General features: G+C 38.3%; 1 pseudogene; it reads right to left on the bottom strand.

The window, feature by feature from the left end:
* Positions 1–2,441: 2,441 nt before the first annotated feature.
* Positions 2,442–3,146, bottom strand: LOC106751993 (annotated as a pseudogene).
* Positions 3,147–5,772: the final 2,626 nt, after the last annotated feature.

Here is a 5,772-nt window from a genome sequence, read left to right as displayed (position 1 = left end):
TTATTTACAACGCTTTTTCGCCTGTTCGTTCCTGGACGGCATCCGGCAACTCTTAGGCTCGCAGCACAGGACTTCTAGGATCCTTCTCTGCCTTGAACTGCAAGCGGTTCGCGGGGCCTTGCGTCTTTCTTCTCGCAAGGTGGCCATCCTGCTGTCTGTTACCGGCTTTCCGTCCGGGCGTATGTCTCCCCGCTCTTCCGCGTCTTTCCCCAGCCACTCCGTCGGGCTCTTTTCCTTGTCCGTCGGCGACTCGCCTCCTTGCTGTCCTCTTCTGGTCAAGTGCGCTAGTCTACGGTGGCTTTAGACTCACAAAAAATTTTTAGGAATTAAATTAGACGCGGATTCGTGCGCAAACGGCGCACAGGACGAAAAATCGGTCGCTCGCTCGCCTTCTCCTTCGAGAAGGCGCGAGCCTCCGGTCTTTTTCTTGACCGGGCCACTGCCCAAGTGACATGCAAAAATTTTGCATCGTCACAATAGATGTATATATAATTATATGTAACTATATACAACTTACTGGGAGTACAAATTAGTTCGGTCCGTTTTCAAATGATGGCTCTGGCTGTTATGAATGTTTCATAGTGACAGTTGATTTCGGTGGTTTTAGAGAGATTATACATCTGTAAATAATATCCAGATTATATCGCTTAGAGTTTCATTAAAAAAGCCCCTGTTTTTTACTGTGTTGAATATGTCAAATTTTGTGTTGACTAAGCAGCATTTGCGGGAAGTTTTAGTTTTCTGCTTCAATTAGAAGAAAAGTGTAGCTGAAGCGCACCGAATGCTTGTAGAAATTTATGGTGACAATGCAACAACAACAACTGATAAATGATGTAGGGAATAGTTTCGACGTTTCAAGAATGGTGATTTCAGCGTTGAAGACAAGCTTCGCTCTGGACAGCCAAAAAAATTCGAAGACAAAGAATTGGAGGCACTATTCAATGAAGATACGAGTCAAATACAAGAGAAGCTTGCAGAATCATTGAGAGTTACGCAACAAGCAGTTTCCGTACGAATGAAATCCAAGGGAATGATTCACAAGCAAGGCAATTGGGTGCCTTTGAACTGAAACAGCGAGACGTTGAAAAGCGATTTTTTACTTGTGAGCAGCTGATTCAAAGGCAACAAAGAAATTTTTTACATCGGATAGTGATTGGGAATGAGAAATGGATATTCTACGGTAACCCCGAATAGAAAAAATATTACGATATGGCCGGTCAATTTTTGCCATCGACCTCAACATTAACACCAAAGCGGAATATTCCTGGTTCGTAGGTCATGCTGTGTATCTAGTGGCACAAAAAAGTGTTATATACTATGAACTGTTGCAACCTGGCGATTCCATTACGGGCCATCGGTATAGGCTACAATTGACTCGTTTGAGCTGTACATTAAAAGAAAAATGGCCGGAATGCGTGCAATGACATGACAAAATTATTCTTCTGCATGATAACGCTCGGCCTCATGTAGGAAAATTCGTCAAAAATTATTTGGGAACGGTCAAGTAAGATATTTTACCTCACCCGCCGTATTCATCGGACATTGCTCCTTCTGATTACTAGTTGTTCCGACAGATGCAGCACGATTTGGCAGGTCACCGTTTCACTTCTTTCGCAGAAATCGAAAATTGTCTCCTAACTTGGATCGCCTCAAAAGACGATACATTTTTTCGAGATGGAATTTGAAAATTGCCTGTGTGGTGGGAAAATGTACTAACAAGCGATGGAAATTACTTTGTTTAATCTGTTCATTCATTTTGTTCAGAAATTAATGCATTTTTGTCCATAAAAAACGGGCTTAACTAATTTCTACTCCGAATATCATATGTATTATGTATATTTATATATAATTATATATAATTTTATAGTACCACTTCGTATAAAATTATATCTTTTTATATTAGGTGAAGTAAAAATTTCTAAGCGTTTTTTCGCTTTATTTCGATAATGAAATTAACATAGTTAGGATTATCTGATTTTGATCAAATATGCGCCATTTTGTTTGATAACTTTTGTCCATTTTGTAGGCAATTTCATAATTCTGCGATTGAAAAAGTCCTCGTCACTATTGGTAAAAAACTTGACCAGCTCATTTTTACAAGCCTCTCTTGAGGCCAGTTTTGTACCATCAAGAAAATTTTGCAAATGCTTGAAAAGGTGATAATCGCTTGATGCCAAGTCTGGACTATACGGTGGGTGCAATAGAACCTCCCATCCAAGCTCTCGGAGCTTCTGGCGCGTCGTTAATTATGTGTGCGGCCTGGCGTTGTCTTGATGGAACACAACACTCTTCCTATTGGCCAATTCTGGCCGCTTCTGGTCGATCGCCTGCTTCAATCTCGTCAGTTGTTGACAATAGAGGTCCGAATTGAGTGTTTGGCCCGATGGGAGCAGCTCATAGTGGATGATTCCTTTCCAATCCCACCAAACACACAGCAAAACCTTCTTGGCCGTTAATCCGGGCTTGGCGATCGTTTGGGCCGGCTCACCGCGATCGGACCACGATCTTTTTCGGCTGTTGTTCTCGTATGTGACCCATTTTCATCACCAGTTACCATCCGCTTAAAAAATAGGTCAATTTCGTTACGTTTTAGCAAAGAATCGCAGGCATCAATTCGGTCCAAAAGGTTCTTTTGCGTCAATTCGTGTGGCACCCATACATCGAGCTTCTTCTTGAGACCAGCCTTATGAAAATGGTTCCAAACGGTTTTCTGGCTAATCTTCAGTTCCTGGGCAATGGAATAAGTGCTCACATGCCGGTCCGACTCGACGATTTCTATGATTTTATCGACATTTTCGACGATTGGCCTACCAGAGCGTACCTCATCTTTGACGTCCATATTACCAGAACGGAATCGTTGGAACCACCGCTTTGCTGTTGCATTCGATACTGTATTGGGCCCATAAACAGCACAAATTTTTTTAGCCGCCTGCTCCACCTTTTCACCTTGGTCGTAGTGGTACTAAAGAATGTATCAAATTTTCTCTTTTTTTACTTCCATTTTGGAACGCTGTAACACACAACTGCCTTGACCAAACACAAAACTGACACAGAACTTTTTTTGAAGCGTAATGTCACCTTTAAATCGAAGTATAGTATGACCCGATGCGATGTATACATCATGAGATATGGCTCACTAAAGACATCTAGCGGAAAACGCTAAAAACTTTTTACTTCATCTAATATTATGTTTGGGGAAAAAGAAATCTATTTTTTTTGTTGATGGCTTTAGTAATCGGTATTTCGTAAAGTATCGATTAAACAATTTCAGATTTATGCTCGTTTGAAAAGTGACATTTCGCACTAAAAAATTTTTTTTTTAATTTTTTGTCTGGTCCATTTAGTTGTAAGTTACAGGGTGTTAGAAATGGAAGTCAACAAAGAGAAAATTCGGTACATTTTACAGTTTTTCTTTGATAAAGACGAAAATGCAAGCCAGGCGGCTGTAATTGTGAATGGTATTTATGGTGCCGATACTATAACAGCCAATTATGTGCAATTTTGGTTTCGTCGATTCTTTTCAGGTATTTTTAATGTTAAAGATGCACCTCGCACAAGTAGGCCCGTCGTCGAAAATGTCAATAAAATCACAGAAATAGTCGAAGTTGACCGGCATGTTAGCAGTCGTAGCATCGCCCAAGAGCTAAAGATCGACCATAAAAAGTTTTAAACCATTTGCACAAAGCGGGATTCAAAACGGAGCTCGATGTTTGGGTGTCACGCCAATTAACACAAAGAAACTTGATGGATCGAATTTCCATCTGCGAAATTTTGGCCAAACGGAATGAAATCGACCCATTTCATAAACGGATGGTAACTGGCAATAAGGAATGGGTCACATACGACAACACTGTGCGAAAACGATCGTGGTCAAAGCGCGGTGAAGCAGTTCGAACGGTGACCAAACCAGGACTAACGGCCAGGAAGGTTCTGCTGTGCATTTGGTGGGACTAGAAAGGTATCAATTATTATGAGTTTCTTCCATATGGCCAAACACTATATTCGGATTTCTACTGTCAACAACTGGACCGTTTCAAATTAGCGATTGACCAGAAACGGCCAGAATTGGCCAACAGGAGACGCGTGTTGTGTTCCGTCAGGACAACGCCAGGCTACACATGTCTATAGTGGCCTGACACAAACTCTGGGAGCTTGGTTGGGAAGTTTTAATGCATCCACTATATAGTCCGGCACCATGCGATTACCATGTTTTTTTTGCATTGCAAAACTTCCTTAGTAATAAGAAATTGGCATCAAAGAAGATTGTGAAAATCGATTACTAGAGTTTTTTGCTATTAGGGACCAAGACTTCTATAAGAGAGGCATTATGCAGCTTTAAAATGGCAACAAATTATAAAACAAAACGGTACATATTTGACTCAAATCGGACAGTCCAAAACATGTTAATAAAGTCTTTATATTCATGTAAACATAATGGATTTCTTTTTCCCCAACCTAATATATGGACATATTTTATACATGACGCATTATATATAATTGCACAAGGTGTCGTCGATCAATGTGGACAAATTTCGTGTGTGCGTAAAACAGATTTAGATGGACAACAAAATTTTATATCATTTTACAAATGACATATAAGATTTTGAGTTATTTATTATTATTCATTATTAAAAATGATTATGTGTAATGGGTTCTTTATCCCATTTGCTTCATAAATTCATATATACGCGGAATTTTCCTGTCCATTATCACCGAAACGCATATATGCGCGCTTTTGATTTGTGCATCATAGCCACAGCACATATGCATGCAATTAGTAAAGAGTGATGATTTTAAACGGATTAAAATATTTCTCCGGATAAAGGCAAAATTTTTGATAAAAATGGTATGCGACTATTTCAGGAGGTGTACAAATAATGTTTTATATTTGCCTTGATATGATCCTTTTGAACAATTACGTTATTTTCCAAACCATTCATAAAAATAGAGCATTTCACGTCTTCAAGCAAAAATTAGCGGAATAAATAATTGAACAAATAAACAAAGAATAAAAGCAGCAGCAATATGAGAAATTACACTATGTCCATCATTACCATCAAGATTTACTGTCCAACACTTTCCAATACGCATTGAAAAAACTTCATCACAGAAAGCTCGCAAACGTTGTGTTGTATATTTATCACAAAAAAAGAGAAAAGATTCATTTTATCATTGCGATAATTGCCGTGTGGCTATATGTAATGACCATTTCAAGTATTATCATACTGTGCAAAACTATTAGATTTAATTTCTCGAATTATTTTCAATATATATATGTATTAACTTTATTGAACTAAATAAAATTTTGTTTTCCTATTTTATGTATTTTGAAACACATCGATCATTATACAATAAAAAAATTTGTGGTAGTATGGGCCAATTTTCCACTTTTCTAAATGATGCAATGGGTTAATTAATATTTTAAAGATCTTGTATTAATAATTAAAAATATTAAAAAACAGTAAAGAATTTGTGTTTTTGTTAAAAATAGTAAAGAATAGTAAAGAATTTTTGTGTTCAAAGTAGCCTAATCTACAAATATTTAATAGCTATTGTACCTATCGACAAACATTAGTAAATTGAATCTTGAACTTTGAACTTTGAATTTACTTAATAGTAATATATCTAATAACTTACGTTCGACGTCGGCGAATCCGAAATAATAGATTGAGGAGTGTACATCGCCTTTGAAAGAAAGTGGGAGACAGGCGCCCTTGCTGAGACAACTCAAGTTGGCGGCAAGGGAGAGATTTCGTCTCAGTAAAGCAGGCG

Source organism: Dinoponera quadriceps, unplaced genomic scaffold (assembly GCF_001313825.1).
Source record: "Dinoponera quadriceps isolate SergipeBrazil2010 unplaced genomic scaffold, ASM131382v1 scaffold461, whole genome shotgun sequence".
NCBI lineage: Eukaryota > Metazoa > Arthropoda > Insecta > Hymenoptera > Formicidae > Dinoponera > Dinoponera quadriceps.
The sequence above is the reverse complement of the archived record's forward strand: the minus strand, read 5'-3'. Positions and strand labels throughout refer to the sequence as shown.